The sequence below is a fragment of the Pseudophryne corroboree genome, chromosome 7 (assembly GCF_028390025.1).
Source record: "Pseudophryne corroboree isolate aPseCor3 chromosome 7, aPseCor3.hap2, whole genome shotgun sequence".
Lineage (NCBI taxonomy): Eukaryota > Metazoa > Chordata > Amphibia > Anura > Myobatrachidae > Pseudophryne > Pseudophryne corroboree.
Window position 1 is genome coordinate 492,883,641 of NC_086450.1, and position 19,783 is coordinate 492,903,423.

The 19,783-nt window shown below is 45.7% G+C and overlaps 1 long non-coding RNA gene across 1 annotated transcript in view; it reads left to right on the top strand.

Annotated features, from left to right (window-relative positions):
• The window catches only part of LOC134945726 (uncharacterized), an 889,695-nt gene that overhangs the window by 313,445 nt on the left and 556,467 nt on the right, over positions 1 to 19,783 (top strand). The window lies entirely within an intron of this gene.

The following is a 19,783-nucleotide window of genomic DNA, read 5'->3' on the forward strand; positions in this document are numbered from 1 at the left end:
TTTAAGTGCCATCCTATCTGTAACTGCAGTGCCACTCCTAGATGGGCCAGGTGTTTGTGCCGCCCACTTGTGTCGCTTAACTTAGTCATACAGCTACCTCGATGCAACTTTTTGGCCTAAACACAATATTGTGAGCTGTGAGGTGTTCAGAATAGACTGGAAATTTGTGAAAAATAAGATTTTACTTACCGATAAATCTATTTCTCGTAGTCCGTAGTGGATGCTGGGACTCCGTCAGGACCATGGGGATTAGCAGCTCCGCAGGAGACAGGGCACAAAAATAAAAGCTTTAGGACTAGGTGGTGTGCACTGGCTCCTCCCCCTATGACCCTCCTCCAAGCCTCAGTTAGGATACTGTGCCCGGACGAGCGTACACAATAAGAAAGGATTTTGAATCCCGGGTAAGACTCATACCAGCCACACCAATCACACCGTACAACTTGTGATCTGAACCCAGTTAACAGTATGACAAACGTAGGAGCCTCTGAACAGACGGCTCACAACAATAACAACCCGATTTTTTTTGTAACAATAACTATGTACAAGTATTGCAGACAATCCGCACTTGGGATGGGTGCCCAGCATCCACTACGGACTACGAGAAATAGATTTATCGGTAAGTAAAATCTTATTTTCTCTGACGTCCTAGTGGATGCTGGGACTCCGTCAGGACCATGGGGATTATACCAAAGCTCCCAAACGGGCGGGAGAGTGCGGATGACTCTGCAGCACCGAATGAGAGAACTCCAGGTCCTCTTTAGCCAGGGTATCAAATTTGTAGAATTTTACAAACGTGTTCTCCCCCGACCACGTAGCTGCTCGGCAGAGTTGTAATGCCGAGACCCCTCGGGCAGCCGCCCAAGATGAGCCCACCTTCCTTGTGGAATGGGCCTTGACAGATTTAGGCTGTGGCAGGCCTGCCACAGAATGTGCAAGTTGAATTGTGCTACAAATCCAACGAGCAATCGTCTGCTTAGAAGCAGGAGCACCCAGCTTGTTGGGTGCATACAGTATAAACAGCGAGTCAGATTTTCTGACTCCAGCCATCCTTGAAATATATATTTTCAATGCCCTGACAACGTCCAGCAACTTGGAATCCTCCAAATCGCTAGTAGCCGCAGGCACCACAATAGGCTGGTTCAGGTGAAATGCTGAAACCACCTTAGGCAGAAACTGAGGACGCGTCCGCAGTTCTGCCCTGTCCGAATGGAAAATCAGATATGGGCTTTTATACGATAAAGCCGCCAATTCTGACACTCTCCTGGCTGATTACTTTCCATGTAAGATATTTCAAATCCACCGATTTGAGTGGCTCAAACCAATGGGATTTGAGAAAATCCAAAACTACATTAAGATCCCACGGAGCCACTGGGGGCACAAGCGGGGGCTGTATATGTAGTACTCCTTTTACAAAAGTCTGGACTTCAGGAACTGAAGCCAATTCTTTCTGGAAGAAAATCGACAGGGCCGAAATTTGAACCTTAATGGACCCTAATTTGAGGCCCATAGACAATCCTGTTTGCAGGAAATGTAGGAATCGACCCAGTTGAAATTCCTCCGTCGGGGCCTTCCTGGCCTCACACCACGCAACATATTTTCTCCAAATGCGGTGATAATGTTGTGCAGTCACCTCCTTCCTGGCTTTTACCAGGGTAGGGATGACCTCTTCCGGAATGCCTTTTTCCCTTAGAATTCGGCGTTCAACCGCCATGCCGTCAAACGCAGCCGCGGTAAGTCTTGGAATAGACACGGTCCCTGCTGAAGCAGGTCCTGTCTTAGAGGTAGAGGCCACGGATCTTCCGTGAGCATCTCCTGAAGTTCCGGGTACCAAGTTCTTCTTGGCCAATCCGGAGCCACGAGTATCGTTCTTACTCCCCTTTGCCGTATAATTCTCAGTACTTTTGGTATGAGAGGCAGAGGAGGAAACACATACACTGACTGGAACACCCACGGTGTTACCAGAGCGTCCACAGCTATTGCCTGAGGGTCTCTTGACCTGGCGCAATACCTGTCCAGTTTTTTGTTGAGGCGGGACGCCATCATATCCACCTTTGGTTTTTCCCAACGGTTCACAATCATGTGGAAGACTTCTGGATGAAGTCCCCACTCTCCCGGGTGTAGGTCGTGTCTGCTGAGGAAGTCTGCTTCCCAGTTGTCCACTCCCGGAATGAACACTGCTGACAGTGCTATCACATGATCTTCCGCCCAGCGAAGAATCCTTGCAGCTTCTGCCATTGCCCTCCTGCTTCTTGTGCAGCCCTGTCTGTTTCCGTGGGCGACTGCCGTGATGTTGTCCGACTGGATCAACACCGGCTGACCCTGAAGCAGGAGTTTTGCCAGGCTTAGAGCATTGTAAATCGCTCTTAGCTCCAGTATATTTATGTGAAGAGACATCTCCAGGCTTGACCACACTCCCTGGAAGTTTCTTCCCTGTGTGACTGCTCCCCAGCCTCTCAGACTGGCATCCGTGGTCACCAGGACCCAGTCCTGTATGCCGAATCTGCGGCCCTCTAACAGATGAGCACTCTGCAACCACCACAGAAGAGACACCCTTGTCCGTGGAGACAAAGTTATCCGCTGATGCATCTGCAGATGCGATCCGGACCATTTGTCCAGCAGATCCCACTGAAAAGTTCGTGCGTGGAATCTGCCGAATGGAATCGCTTCGTAAGAAGCCACCATTTTTCCCAGGACTCTTGTGCATTGATGCACAGACACTTTTCCTGGTTTTAGGAGGTTCCTGACAAGTTCGGATCACTCCCTGGCTTTCTCCTCCGGAAGAAACACCTTTTTCTGAACCGTGTCCAGAATCATTCCCAGGAACAGCAGACGTGTCGTCGGGGTCAATTGAGATTTTGGAAAATTCAGAATCCACCCGTGCTGTTGCAGCACTACTTGGGTTAGTGCTACTACGTCCTCCAGCTGTTCTCTGGACCTTGCCCTTATCAGGAGATCGTCCAAGTAAGGGATAATTAATACGCCTTTTCTTCGCAGAAGAAACATCATTTCGGCCATTACCTTGGTAAAGACCCAAGGTGCCGTGGACAATCCAAACGGCAGCGTCTGAAACTGATAATGACAGTTTTGCACCACGAACCTGAGGTACCCTTGATGTGAAGGGCAAATTGGGACATGCAGGTAAGCATCCTTGATGTCGAGGGACACCATAAAGTCCCCTTCTTCCAGATTCGCTATCACTGCTCTGAGTGACTCCATCTTGAACTTGAATTTTTGTATGTACAGGTTCAAAGATTTCAGATTTAGAATAGGTCTTACCGAGCCGTCCGGCTTCGGTACCACAAATAGTCAAGGTACCCCTCCTACAACATGGAAAGGGGTATTATTCCACACTATCACCTGCTGAGAATACAGCTTGTGAATGGCTTCCAATACCGTCGCCCTGTCTGAGGGAGACGTTGGCAGAGCAGACTTTAGGAACCGGCGAGGGGGAGACTTCTCAAATTCCAACCTGTAACCCTGAGATACTACCTGCAGGATCCAGGGGTCCACCTGTGAGTGAGCCCACTGTGCGCTGAAATTCTTGAGTCGACCCCCCACCGCCCCTGAGTCTGCTTGTAAAGCCCCAGCGTCATGCTGAGGGCTTTGCAGAAGCCGGGGAGGGCTTCTGCTCCTGGGAGGGAGCTGCTTGGTGCACTCTCTTACCCTTTCCTTTGCCTCAGGGCAGATATGACTGTCCTTTTGCCCGCTTGTTCTTAGAAGAACGAAAGGACTGCGGCTGAAAAGACGGTGTCTTTTTCTGTTGGGAGGGGACCTGAGGTAAAAAGGTGGATTTCCCGGCTGTTGCCGTGGCCACCAAATCCGATAGACCGACCCCAAATAATTCCTCCCCTTTATACAGCAATACTTCCATATGCCGTTTGGAATCCGCATCACCTGACCACTGTCGCGTCCATAAACTTCTTCTGGCAGATATGGACATCGCACTTACTCTCGATGCCAGAGTACAAATATTCCTCTGAGCATCTCGCATATAAAGAAAAGCATCCTTTAATTGCTCTATAGTCAATAAAATACTGTCCCTATCCAGGGTATCAATATTTTCAGTCAGGGAATCCGACCAAACCACCCCAGCACTGCACATCCATGCTGAGGCGATGGCTGGTCGCAGTATAACACCAGTATGAGTATATATTCTTTTCAGGGTAGTTTCCAGCCTCCTATCAGCTGGATCCTTGAGGGCGGCCGTTTCAGGAGACGGTAACGCCACTTGTTTTGATAAGCGTGTGAGCGCCTTATCCACCCTAGGGGGTGTTTCCCAGCGCGCCCTAACCTCTGGCGGGAAAGGATATAATGCCAATAACTTCTTTGAAATTAGCAGTTTTCTATCGGGGTTAACCCACGCTTCATCACACACTTCATTCAATTCCTCTGATTCAGGAAAAACTACAGGTAGTTTTTTCAGACCCCACATAATACCCCTTTTTGTGGTACTTGCAGTATCAGAGATATGCAAAGCCTCCTTCATTGCCGTGATCATATAACGTGTGGCCCTACTGGAAAATACGTTTGTTTCTTCACCGTCGACACTAGATTCGGTGTTCGTGTCTGGGTCTGTGTCGACCGACTGAGGTAAAGGGCGTTTTACAGCCCCTGACGGTGTTTGAGACGCCTGGACAGGTACTAACTGGTTTGCCGGCCGTCTCATGTCGTCAACTGATTTTTGTAACGTGCTGACATTATCACGTAATTCCATAAACAAAGCCATCCATTCCGGTGTCGACTCCCTAGGGGGTGACATCACCATTACCGGCAATTGCTCCGCCTCCACACCAACATCGTCCTCATACATGTCGACACACACGTACCGACACACAGCAGACACACAGGGAATGCTCTTATCGAAGACAGGACCCCACTAGCCCTTTGGGGAGACAGAGGGAGAGTTTGCCAGCACACACCCAAGCGCTATAAATAAATAGGAACAACCCAACAGAAGTTTTGTTTCCTTTATAGCAGCTTAATATATCAATATCGCCAAAAAAGTGCCCCCCCTCTCTGTTTTTTTACCCTGTTTCTGTAGTGCAGTGCAGGGGAGAGTCCTGGGAGCCTTCCTCGCAGCGGAGCTGTGCAGGAAAATGGCGCTGTGTGCTGAGGAGATAGGCCCCGCCCCCTATTTCGGCGGGCTCTTCTCCCGGTGTTTGTGAGACCTGGCAGGGGTTAAATACATCCATATAGCCCCAGGGGCTATATGTGATGTATTTTTAGCCAGAACAAGGTATTATCATTGCTGCCCAGGGCGCCCCCCCCAGCGCCCTGCACCCTCAGTGACCGCTGGTGTGAAGTGTGCTGACAACAATGGCGCACAGCTGCAGTGCTGTGCGCTACCTCATGAAGACTGAAAAGTCTTCTGCCGCCGGTTTCTGGACCTCTTCACTTTTCGGCATCTGCAAGGGGGTCGGCGGCGCGGCTCCGGGACCGGACTCCATGGCTGGGCCTGTGTTCGATCCCTCTGGAGCTAAAGGTGTCCAGTAGCCTAAGAAGCCAATCCATCCTGCACGCAGGTGAGTTCACTTCTTCTCCCCTAAGTCCCTCGATGCAGTGAGCCTGTTGCCAGCAGGACTCACTGAAAATAAAAAACCTAATAACTTTTTCTAAGCAGCTCTTTAGGAGAGCCACCTAGATTGCACCCTGCTCGGACGGGCACAAAAACCTAACTGAGGCTTGGAGGAGGGTCATAGGGGGAGGAGCCAGTGCACACCACCTAGTCCTAAAGCTTTTATTGTTGTGCCCTGTCTCCTGCGGAGCCGCTAATCCCCATGGTCCTGACGGAGTCCCAGCATCCACTAGGACGTCAGAGAAATTAATGTTATTGAGGTTAATAATATCGTAGGAGCAAAATGACCCCCAAATTCTGTGATTTTAGCTGTTTTTATGTTTATTTCAAAAATTATCCAGATCCAAAACACAAAACATGAAAAGTGCCCGCCACACATCTCTAGTGATAACGCACCAGCCAATCATTACAGGTTTGAAAAAGGACAGGAGCTGATTGGCTGCTTGGTTATCACCTTCCACTTATCACTGCTTTATCACTTCTCCAGGCTTACTACATCTGCCTCACAGCTTGTTACGTGACAGTTAGGAGCTGATTGGCTGGTACTTTAACACTCTTTGGGGTATATTCAATTAGCAGTGATAACGGACTTTTCACGTGAAACGCAATTACAGCCTATTCAATTTTCCTGGAAAATTTATCGGTGATCGTTTTTTCACTAATTTCACTTCACCTTCTCTGAAGCAGGTGAAAAGTTGGGAAAAGTCACTATTTTAAGGTAAAAATGTTTGGATATGGTACAGAACTCCTGGGACACCCCCCTTAATGACTAATTAGGCACGTTGAAGTTTTGAATTATTTTTAATTGGCCAATAATGACATGTAATTTTTGGGGTGAAAAAGTAAAAAGTGATGGAAATTGAGGTTCAAGGTATGGGACAGGTATATTGGGGTGCTTTATGAGTGGGACAGGTGTTTTTTAGGCTTGCAGATGGGAGTAATCGGTCTGTTTCCACTTTTTTTTAAAGTACCCTAAAATGACCCAAATATATACTTTACTTATACCCATTTTCATGTACCCCAAATTTAATGAGAGCATTTATTTTGCTCAAAAAAACTTGCTTTCTATAATTTTTTTGCATTAAAAAAAAAAATGCATATAACAGCCATTTCACACAATTTAAGTCCCCAAAAACTCTCTAATGTGATCTCTAACACACTTCTCTTCTGTTTTCCTATGTTAGTTTAGCATTTTTTGGGGGTACAGGCTGATTTCCCCATTTTCACCTGCACTTTTCAGTGCAAGAATTTTCCGTGAAACCCGGTTGGAATTGAATAGGTCGAAAAACGGAGCGTTTTCGCAGCAATTTTCAGCCGATTGGCGCGAAAATTTTTACCCTAGTTTATCTCTCTCCACTTCATCACTTTTCAAGGCTTAATACATTTGGGCCACAGTAACAAAACAAAAACAATAGGAGAAGTCTTACCTGCTAAATCAGTAGCCGTTACCAAATGATAACACTAGCAAAGGATCGTGGGTAGCGATTGCTGGGCTTTCACACTTGTATTCTGAGTTCAGGCTCTCATTCACATTGTAACTGCATATATGGTCGCTTATAGGCCCTCATTCCGAGTTGTTCGCTCGGTAATTTTCTTTGCATCGCAGCGATTTTCCGCTAATTGCGCATGCGCAATGTTCGCACAAGTAAATTTGCTAGGAAGTTTGGTATTTTACTCACGGCATTACGAGTTTTTTTCTTCGTTCTGGTGATCGGAGTGTGATTGACAGGAAGTGGGTGTTTCTGGGCGGAAACTGGACGTTTTATGGGTGTGTGTGAAAAAACGCTACCGTTTCTGGGAAAAACGGGGTAGTGTCTGGCCGAACGCTGGGTGTGTTTGTGACGTCAAACCAGGAACGAAATTGACTGAACTGATCGCAGTGGCAGAGTAAGTATCGAGCTACTTAGAAATTTCTATTCGCAATTCTGCTAATCTTTCGTTCGCAATTTTGCTAAGCTAAGATTCACTCCCAGAGGGCGGCGGCTTAGCGTGTGCAATGCTGCTAAAAGCAGCTAGCGAGCAAACAACTCGGAATGAGGGCCAATATCCCAGGCATTTAGAAAAGTTATGTTCTGTACTAACTGTCTGGCAGAATGCATGGCTCATCTTAGCTGCGGAATGGGGCTATTTGCTGTGATTTGATGGTAGGTACACTGTATGTGGACACCTCCGTATTTGTAAATTGTACCAGGTAGGTGCTCACAACCACAGAGGCGATCTTAATAAAAGTGAAAATTTTATTACACTAAGCATAAGAAAAATACAATAAAAATACTGAAAAACAAAAAGAATAAGGGGCCTATTTATCACCATTCGCATCCAGGATGCGGCTGTGAGATGATAAAATCGCCCCAACTCGCACTGCGATAATTGATTACATCACAGGGATGTATCAATTATTGCGTGCAGGGACAGAGCTTGCGGTTAAGTTCTGTTCCTGCGATGCCTCTCCGCAACATCATCGGGGTATTTTTGGGAAAAAATACCCCAATGTCCTGCTTCACATGCGCCACCCCGCCGACATCACCGCTACCGCTGGTTCCTGGTTGACCCCCCCCCATTGCGACTACCCCCGTGCGCCGCGTCCCCCCCCCCCCCAGTAGATCAATATACTCCCCTGTCCAGGGAGACGTTCCGCACTGCTTCAGGAGGCTGCCGGGCGCAGTGTCCTTCTCCTTCGCTGTGACCTCCGGTGATGTAAATCGCAGGGCTGCCCTGTGATCTCACCAGCCTGAGCTGGCGTCATTATCACAGCACACTGCGGTATTTTTTCACTTTTTTTTTTTTTAGTAAATTTGGCCACATCACATTTCCCATTATAAGTATGTGGAATGCGATGTGGATTACTAAAAAAAAAAGTTAATTAAAGGGTTTGGAGCAGTTTTTCATGAAGACTGCTCCAAATGCCCTTTATTACATTCAGGTGATACTAAAATAATGTGAAAAAGGGTGTTTTCACACCTTTTTCACATTATTTTAGTAAAAATAAGTTTAATAAATAGACCCGTAAGCATCAAATATTAAGCTAATTTACACAATCAATTGTAAAATCGCACACATGATCAGTGTGTGTATCTAGAGTATCCCTGAGGTTAAAGATATATATATATATATATATATATATATATATATATATATATAGATATATATATATAGATAGATAGATAGATACAAATCAGCCGGCACTCAAATTCAGCGCAGCAGACAACATGCCCCGGTGCCATGATCCAAACGACATGCACAAATCCAATGGCGGACAATAAGGCACTCCAGAGTCACTCTTGTCAATACAATTTGCTATTTATACTAAGCCTCTGGAGTGCCTTATTGTCCGCCATTGGATTTGTATATATATATATATATATATATATATATCACTGACGTGCGGTGGGGTGAGGCAGAGCCTTTCCTGTCATACTTACGTTTAAACCAGAGTTTTCATTGAATAAAGTATATAAAAAATAATAATAATTTGTTTGAAATATCTACTTTGCATTATTTTAATAATTTTTATAGCCCAAACTCTGGAGTAAAAAGTCTATGGCAGGTGAGGCAGTGCCTCCCCCCTGTCTATCTTTTCCCCATATCTCTGATCAAAACTCACCAGATTTCCAGGAGTTTATAATGCTGCACCTGTGTACAATGCCCAGATGTACCCTTTGGCTTATATATTGCATGGAAATCTGTCTCTGTGGTTAGTCAGTGCCTCCTGAGCCATTTAGCTCACCGCACGTCCCTGATAACTACATATATATATATATATATATATATATATATGTAGTTAAGTATATTTACCACTGATTATATGGAGCAAGCGGAGACTCTCAGTATAGTTCAGTCAGTCTCAGACGCTTGTATAGTGCCACTGCCCAGTAATATATATGAATTAATACTCGAGTACCAGCTGTATATATGTGTATTGGTGAATTCGTCCACCGGCACTTTCTTCTCAATACAGAGGAGTGGCAAGAATTATAAAGGTGCATCCGTATGTTAGATGTTCCATATCTATAATTGGTCAGTAGCTGTAATAGTGCCATATGAAGGCTGCCAGAGGTATTCGTAAGTAATGAGCAGTTTATGCAGTAATGACAATTGTTGTTGGTTACAGCAAAAAGCTAAAGGAACAACGGGTGATCTTGCCAGAGGTCACTGGATGTACCTGTCTGTTCTCAGCTGGTGCTTGCAGGGCGCTGGACCTCTGTATGCAGCGCTGGCTGTAACTGCAGTGTCCGTAACTGCCGCTGCTCGTGGCACACTTACCCAGACATCAGTGTCAGCGGCTAGCTGGTTGTGACTGAAGCCGCCGTGCAGAACAGCTCACTAGCTGGCGATGGTAACAGCAATAGGAGATACCGTTGCTGCAGCAATTAATCCGATGGTGTAGGGATGCTCTGGATGTATCTGCTGGCCGCCACACTTGTGGGTGACCCCAATTAACTTTGCGGCTTACCACAGACTGCAAAGTTCCCATCATTGGTTAGAATGGAGGAGCGCTCTCCTCCATTCCAGCCAGTGCGCTCCTCCTGATTGACAGGCCAGGAGAATACAGCCAATCAGGAGAGCGCCATGACGTGGTGCTCCCTGATTGGCTGGCGGGACCTTCAGTGACAGAAGTCACAGGGGTCCCGGCATTCGGGGAAAGGGGTTCCATGTGTAAACATGGAACCCCTTTAGTGGCGTAGATCAGGTTTCCGGTTTGTTATTTTATTCAAGTCCCTTTACATCGGATAAGAAGAGGACAGATCTTCACTGGATTGGTTGTAAGTATAATTTTTATTTGGCAGGTACCCCATGGATTCTACTTGACAAGGGGATCGAGGGGCTCTGTGGGACACTAGGTAAGTATGTGAGTGTGTAAGTGTGCATGTATGTAAATTAAAGTTTTACTTACACGGTGTGTGTGTTTTGTTTTTATTTGGGTATTTTTTTGTGGTAAAACTACAGGTACCAGCAGGCCCGTTATTTCCCCGCATGCTGGTACTTGTGGTTCTCCAAGTAAAAGCTTGCAGTGGAGGCTTGCTGGGACTTGCAGTTCTACCACAAAAAACAATATTCTTTTTTTTACACAAAGGCTATCAGCCCCCCATCCACCACCCCTGGCCCTTGGGTGCCAGGAGTGGGGGGGGGGACCCTTGATTTAAGGGGTCCCCACTCCTCCAGGGAACCACGACCAGGGGTAACTAGTTGGGGGGGTAATGCCACGGCCGCAGGGTCCTATATAAAAGTATGAACAATGGTTTTGATCCTACACTCATGCGCCAAAAAGATAAGCAGCCTGGATATAGTGGTAAATAGTGTCACCCACACTATAGAAATATGCAGAAAAAAAATGGGTTACCACACCAATTCACGGGCGCTTCACAGGGTTTGATCTGGTGGTTAAACTCTTGCACAGAATCTAGTGCTGTGTAAACCTAGACAGAGAATATATACATAGTGTAATACTGTTTTTGAATATGTAATATATTGATGTTCCAGCGTGAACCCGTACCAGATAGAATGGTCTACATATAGTAGACAAAATCACTTGTCTCAGACTCAAAACACCAGATCACAACAAGAAAATCTCCCCTTCTGATCTTCATAAAATGGGGTCTCCCTCCACATGGACTCAAAGCAATGCCATATGTAATGAAAGAGGATCCAATAGTGTAATAACATAAAAACAATTTAATACAATGATTAAAATGGGACAGGTGGACTCTCACCGATTTTGTAGGTCTACAAACAAGTAGACAAATGTGCATGCAAAACAACCAGGCGTCCCCAGAAAGTAAAGATGCCAGCAAGGGAGTCCTCCACATGTACCCAGGATACCGTTCACCAACGCGTTTCAATTACTACTTGTTATCTTTCTCAAGGTGTATTGGTATCCATACTGTCCGGGTATTTATACCCCACCCATCTAAAATACAAAGAAATCCTATTTCCAGACATGGATCGTTCTAACAGCTAAAATCTCTTATCACTTAATGGTGGCAAGCCGTTCCTAAATGTCCATTCCGCAGCATTGTTAAAACACTTATTTCCCGCTCTCCGAAATCATTCACGTACTGGCGGAAGTGTCGTTCCACGTGTCTCTTGTGTCCTGCGTACGTCTGAGCGGAAGCGCGTCATCCCGCAACTGTCCCCATAGCAACGCGGCAGTTCTCTCAAGGGAAACGCGTCACTGGAAAGGCCGGCTTGCCCGAAGTATGGTGTCCGTTTAGAGTCATTTAGATATGATGTTGTCTTCATATTTCATTGGTCCGGAACACTATCCAACGCCATTTTTATGGAGACCGGTCAATGTATGAAATAAAACAACAATGTGTCAAACACTGATAATAAAATGAACAATAAAATGCATAAGGATAATAATTTGGTCCTCATTTATTATTAAATTACGGCAAGTCCCAAATGGATTTAACCCTTATTAAAGGCTTTATAGGAAATAAAAAGTGTATACGGTGAATAATGTGTAACTAATTGCAGGCCAAACTGAGTTAAATGAACCACTTTGTCTCAAAGTCTTTATTGAGACCCGTTGGTTCCAACGTCTTATACTTAAAGATGGCCTGCATCTCTGTCCTAGCTAATTTTTTGGGTAAATCGCCCCCTCTCTTATCTGATGTTACTTTCTCCAATGCATAGAAATTGATGATGTGTGTGGGATCAGAATTATGGACATTTTTAAAATGCAATGACAGGGCATGAGTCTCCACCCCTTTCTTAATATTGCGGAGATGCTCTCCAATTCTGATTTTCAATGCCCTACCCGTTCTTCCAATATAGAAACGGTTGCAGCTGCATTCAATACCATATACGACATTGTTAGAGTGACATGTGATGAACTCTTTGACCACATGTTTCCTATCATTGATCATAATCTCCTCTTTTTTACTGCCAAAAGTTTTGGGGATATTCCTACAGGCAATGCAGGACCCACATCTATAGAATCCCTTAGATGTTATCCTGGATTGGCCCAAAAGCGCGTCAAGATGGCTCCGCACTAATTTCGACTGCAAGTTGGGCGCCTTTCTATATATACAGATTGGTCTATCGGGTAGGTCCATACCAATCACAGGGTCTTTTTTCAATAAGGGCCAATGTTTTTTCAGGATATTCTTGACTCTATTGTGTTGAGAGGAATAGCTCGTGATAAAGGCCCACTTGAATAAATCATTCTCATTGTCCCTTTCCTTAATTCTTGGTTTAATGAGAGTTGTTCTATCTAATTTGGAGACAGTGTCTAGAGCATCTTTCAGTGCAGATTTGTCATAGCCTGACTCCTCAAAACATTCTTTCATAGTTGATGCTTGGGTCAAAAAGGTTTGTTGGTCGGAGCAATTCCTCTTCAGTCTTTTGAATTGGCCCGTTGGTATACTGTCTAACCAATTGTGATGGTGACAGCTTGCTCTATTGATGTACGACCTGGAGTCAGTGGGTTTAATATAATTTCTGGTCTTGATAGTTCCCTCTTCTATGTATATATTGAGGTCTAAAAAATTTACCTGTGTTTGACTGACATCAAACACTAATTTGACATGATGGTCATTTGTGTTGAGATAGGAACAAAACAGATCCAAAGTCACTGCATCCCCCTCCCAAATAAAAAAAATGTCATCTATATATCTATGCCAGGACACCAGGTTCGCCCTATGGGTGCCTTCGGTCCAGACAAATTTGTCCTCCCAGGCACCCATGAAGATGTTGGCATAACTAGGGGCGAACCTGGTGCCCATGGCAGTGCCGCACTTTTGCAGGAAAAAATCGTCCTTGAAAACAAAGTAGTTGTTGTGCAGAATAAAACTAATCCCCTCAATGATGAATTCCTGCATGTTTCCTGACAATTCTGATCTTGATAGTGTTTCCTTGACTGCTTTTAACCCTTGTAGATGATCTATGTTCGTGTACAGGGAATTTTACATCGGCGGTTACTAAAAAATAGGTCTCCTTCCATCCAGTGTTATTCAGTATGCGTATGACATCCCCTGTGTCCTTCAAATGTGAGTGGTTAAGTACCACAAAGGGCTGCAGATGGTGATCTATCATATGTGATAGGTTGGCGGTCAGAGAGTCTACCCCTGAGACTATTGGTCTCCCAGGGGGGTTGACCATGCTTTTATGCATTTTGGGCAACACATAAATGGTAGGTATTACCGGACACTCCACAAATAAAAATTTGCATTCGGCATCTGAAATGACTCCCTTTTTATTATATTTCTAAATTAGTTCTTTTAATTGATTTTGGATTTTCTTAGTGGGATCCCCACGCATCTGTTTGTATGGTTTTATCTCCCAACTGTCGATAGATTTCTTCCTCGTAATCCCTCCTGTCCATCAAGACAATACCGCCCCCCTTATCGGCGGGCTTGATAATGAGTTCCTTATTGGAAGTCAAAGTCTTGATGGCCACTCTCTCCTGATGGCTAAGATTGTATTGAATCCTTTCTTTTTCGAGTTTTTCACAGTCCTCCCTTACAGAATGTATGAAGGTCTCTATAAAGCACCCCTTGAGGTGGGCAGGGTAAAAGGTAGACTTTGGTTTAAAGGAACTAGTTTGATTTAATTCCGTGACTATAGTTTCTCCCTCTTTAATTTTGAAGAATTTCTTTAGAGTCAATTTCCTGGTAAATTGCTCGATATCTATAAAGAGATCGAATTGATTGACCCTTACAGCAGGGGCATATTTAAGGCCTTTTTCCAATAGGGACCTTTCTGCCTCTAACAGGGTGTGTGAACTTAAATTGAAGATTTGGTGAACGGTATCCTGGGTACATGTGGAGGACTCCCTTGCTGGCATCTTTACTTTCTGGGGACGCCTGGTTGTTTTGCATGCACATTTGTCTACTTGTTTGTAGACCTACAAAATCGGTGAGAGTCCACCTGTCCCATTTTAATCATTGTATTAAATTGTTTTTATGTTATTACACTATTGGATCCTCTTTCATTACATATGGCATTGCTTTGAGTCCATGTGGAGGGAGACCCCATTTTATGAAGATCAGAAGGGGAGATTTTCTTGTTGTGATCTGGCATTTTGAGTCTGAGACGAGTGATTTTGTCTACTATATGTAGACCATTCTATCTGGTACGGGTTCACGCTGGAACATCAATATATTACATATTCAAAAACAGTATTACACTATGTATATATTCTCTGTCTAGGTTTACACAGCACTAGATTCTGTGCAAGAGTTTAACCACCAGATCAAACCCTGTGAAGCGCCCGTGAATTGGTGTGGTAACCCATTTTTTTTCCTATATAAAAGTGTCCCCCGGCTGTGGCATTATCTCTCTGGCTAGTGGAGCCCGGTGCTGGTTTAAAAAATACGGGGGACCCCTACACCTTTTGTTCCCCATATTTTTTGAGCCAGGCCCGGACGCAGAGCCTGCTGCAGGTTGTATAAATATGGGGGGACCCTACGCATTTTTCCCCCTGTATTTTTACAACTAGGACTGGCTCAAAGAGCCCGAGGCTACTTATACATAGGAGGGGGGACCCCATGCAATTTTTCTTAAACATTTTTATGGAAAACAGACCCTTTCCCACAGATAAGAATGCACGGATCTCATGATGCATGCATGACTATCCAAACACGCCAGGAAAAAGCAGGTCTATTTTTTTGCTGCTTTTTTTAACGAAGTCTATGCTTTATCGGCAATGTTTGGCTATTTCGGACAAAATCGGGACTTTAGTAAATAAACTCCCAAGTGTTGTTGGCTTTTGAAGGTATTTTCGCATTTGTTTGTTGTTTCATTTCAGTTTTCGCCCAGTTTAAGTCCAGGATAAGTCACAGACGACACCCTTGGAAACTTCATCCTTTCATAACTTCATCCCCGACTAAATCAGCCAAGGCTTATTCAGCCAGACTACACATTAATATCAAGACCTACAAACATGTGTTTGTAAGGGGTGTAGTATGAGTGGATGGCTGTCGGGATCCCGACGCCCAGCATACCGGCGCCGGGATCCCGACCACCGGAATGCCGGCAGCAGGGTGAGAGCAAAAGAGCCCTTTGCAGACTTGCTGCGGGCACGGTGGCGGGCTACGCATGCCACGCTATTTATTCTCCCTCCAGGGGTGTCGTGGACACCACAAGAGGGAGAATAGTTGTCGGTATACCGGCGGTTGGGATCCCAGAACTGGATCCCGACAGCTGGTATATCAAGTGCTACCCGATAGTAAGTCCATTGATAGGACCCAACCCCTAGCCCATCACCCATTTGGAGCAATAAAACTAAAACAAACAAATGGTGCGTGGGGATGAGACATCACAGATTCCCCAAATAATTTACAATAAAACCAAATTAAATCTTCTTATAACAATAAATACACAATTAATTAGTGATGTGCACCGGAAATTTTTCGGGTTTTGTGTTTTGGTTTTGGGTTCAGTTCCGCCCCATGTTTTGGATTCGGACGCGTTTTGGCAAAACCTCACCGAAAAATTTTTGTCGGATTCGGGTGTGTTTTGGATTCGGGTGTTTTTTTCAAAAAAACCCTAAAAAACAGCTTAAATCATATAATTTGGGGGTCATTTTGATCCCATAGTATTAATAACCTCAATAACCATAATTTCCACTCATTTCCAGTCTATTCTGAACACCTCACACCTCACAATATTATTTTTAGTCCTAAAATTTGCACCGAGGCCGCTGGATGGCTAAGCTAAGTCACACAAGTGGCCGACACAAACACCTGGCCCATCTAGGAGTGGCACTGCAGTGTCAGACAGGATGGCACTTCAAAAAAATAGTCCCCAAACAGCACATGATGCAAAGAAAAAAGAGGCGCACCAAGGTCGCTGTGTGACTAAGCTAAGCGACACAAGTGGCCGACACAAAAACCTGGCCCATCTAGGATTGGCACTGCAGTGTCAGGCAGGATGGCACTTCAAAAAAAATAGTCCCCAAACAGCACATTATGCAAAGAAAAAAAGAAGCGCAATGAGGTAGCTATGTGACTAAGATAAGCGACCCAAGTGGCCGACACAAACACCTGGCCCATCCAGGAGTGGCACTGCAGTGTCAGACAGGATGGCACTTCAAAAAAATTGTCCCCAAACAGCACATGATGCAAAGAAAAATGAAAGAAAAAAGAGGTGCAAGATGGAATTGTCCTTGGGCCCTCCCACCCACCCTTATGTTGTATAAACAGGACATGCACACTTTAACGAACCCATCATTTCAGCGACAGGGTCTGCCACACGACTGTGACTGAAATGACTGGTTGGTTTGGGCCCCCACCAAAAAAGAAGCAATCAATCTCTCCTTGCACAAACTGGCTCTACAGAGGCAAGATGTCCACCTCATCATCATCGTCCGATTCATCACCCCTTTCACTGTGTACATCCCCCTCCTCACAGATTATTAATTCATCCCCACTGAAATCCACCATCTCAGGTCCCCGTGCACTCTCTGGAGGCAATTGCTGCTGGTGAATGTCTCCACGGAGGAATTGATTAGAATTCATTTTAATGAACATCATCTTCTCCACATTTTCTGGAAGTAACCTCGTACGCCGATTGCTGACAAGGTGAGCGGCGGCACTAAACACTATTTCGGAGTACACACTGGAGGGAGGGCAACGTAGGTAGAATAAAGCCAGTTTCTGCAAGGGCTTCCAAATTGCCTCTTTTTCCTGCCAGTATACGTACGGACTGTCTGACGTGCCTACTTGGATGCGGTCACTCATATAATCCTCCACCATTCTTTCAATGGTGAGAGAATCATATGCAGTGACAGTAGACGACATGTCAGTAATCGTTGGCAGGTCCCTCAGTCCGGACCAGATGTCAGCACTCGCTCCAGACTGCCCTGCATCACCGCCAGCGGGTGGGCTCGGAATTCTTAGCCTTTTCCTCGCACCCCCAGTTGCAGGAGAATGTGAACGAGGAGCTTCCGCTTGACTTGACAATTTTCTTACCAGCAGGTCTTTGAACCCCTGCAGACTTGTGTCTGCCGGAAAGAGAGATAGAACGTAGGTTTTAAATCTAGGATCGAGCACGGTGGCCAAAATGTAGTGCTCTGATTTCAACAGATTGACCACCCGTGAATCCTGGTTAAGCGAATTAAGGGCTCCATCCACAAGTCCCTAGCAGAATCGCTCTGTTTTAGCTCCTCCTTCAATGTCTCCAGCTTCTTCTGCAAAAGCCTGATGAGGGGAATGACTCAGGCTGGCAGTGTCTGAACTGACTTCACGTGTGGCAAGTTCAAAGGGTTGCAGAACCTTGCACAACGTTGAAATCATTCTCCACTGCGCTTGAGACAGGTGCATTCCACCTCCTTTGCCTATATCGTGGCCAGATGTATAGGCTTGAATGACCTTTTGCTGCTCCTCCATCCTCTGAAGCATATAGAGGGTTGAATTCCACCTCGTTACCACCTCCTGCTTCAGATGATGGCAGGGCAGGTTCAGGGATGTTTGGTGGTGCTCCAGTCTTCTGTACGCGGTGCCTGAACGCCGAAAGTGGCCCGCAATTCTTCGGGCCACCGACAGCATCTCTTGAATGCCCCTGTCGTTTTTTAAATAATTCTGCACCACCAAATTCAAGGTATGTGCAAAACATGGGACGTGCTGGAATTTGCCCAGATGTAATGCACGCACAATATTGCTGGCGTTGTCCGATGTCACAAATCCCCAGGAGAGTCCAATTGGGGTAAGTCATTCTGCGATGATCTTCCTCAGTTGCCGTAAGAGGTTTTCAGCTGTGTGCGTATTCTGGAAAGCGGTGATACAAAGCGTAGCCTGCCTAGGAACGAGTTGGCGTTTGCGAGATGCTGCTACTGGTGCCGCCGCTGCTTTTCTTGCAGCGGGAGGCAATACATCTACCCAGTGGGCTGTCACAGTCATATAGTCCTGAGTCTGCCCTGCTCCACTTGTCCACATGTCCGTGGTTAAGTGGACATTGGGTACAACTGCATTTTTTAGGACACTGGTGAGTCTTTTTCTGAGGTCTGTGTACATTTTCGGTATCGCCTGCCTAGAGAAATGGAACCTAGATGGTATTTGGTACCGGGGACACAGTACCTCAATCAAGTCTATAGTTGGCTCTGAAGTAACGACGGATACCGGAACCACGTTTCTCACCGCCCAGGCTGCCAAGGCCTCAGTTATCCGCTTTGCAGCAGGATGACTGCTGTGATATTTCATCTTCCTCGCAAAGGACTGTTGGACAGTCAATTGCTTACTGGAAGTAGTACAAGTGGTCTTCCGACTTCCCCTCTGGGATGCCGATCGACTCCCAGCAGCAACAACAGCAGCGCCAGCAGCAGTAGGCGTTACACTCAAGGATGCATCGGAGGAATCCCAGGCAGGAGAGGACTCGTCAGACTTGCCAGTGACATGGCCTGCAGGACTATTGGCTTTCCTGGGTAAGGAGGAAATTGACACTGAGGGAGTTGGTGGTGTGGTTTACGGGAGCTTGGTTACAAGAGGAAGGGATTTAGTGGTCAGTGGACTGCTTCTGCTGTCGCCCAAAGTTTTTGAACTTGTCACTGACTTATGATGAATGCGCTGCAGGTGACGTATAAGGGAGGATGTTCCGAGGTGGTTAACGTCCTTACCCCTTCTTATTACAGCTTGACAAAGGCAACACACGGCTTGACACCTGTTGTCCGCATTTGTGTTGAAATAATTCCACACCGAACAGCTGATTTTTTTTGTATTTTGACCAGGCATGTCAATGGCCATATTCGTCCCACGGACAACAGGTGTCTCCCCGGGTGCCTGACTTAAACAAACCACCTCACCATCAGAATCCTCCTTGTCAATTTCCTCCCCAGCGCCAGCAACACCCATATCCTCATCCTGGTGTACTTCAACACTGACATCTTCAATTTGACTATCAGGAACTGGACTGCGGGTGCTCCTTCCAGCACTTGCAGGGGGCGTGCAAATGGTGGAAGGCGCAAGCTCTTCCCGTCCAGTGTTGGGAAGGTCAGGCATCGCAACCGACACAATTGGACTCTCCTTGGGGATTTGTGATTTCGAAGAACGCACAGTTCTTTGCTGTGCTTTTGCCATCTTAAGTCTTTTCTTTTTTCTAGCGAGAGGATGAGTGCTTCCATCCTCATGTGAAGCTGAACCACTAGCCATGAACATAGGCCAGGGCCTCAGCCGTTCCTTGCCACTCTGTGTCGTAAATGGCATATTGGCAAGTTTACGCTTCTCCTCAGACGCTTTTAATTTTGATTTTTGGGTCATTTTACTGATCTTT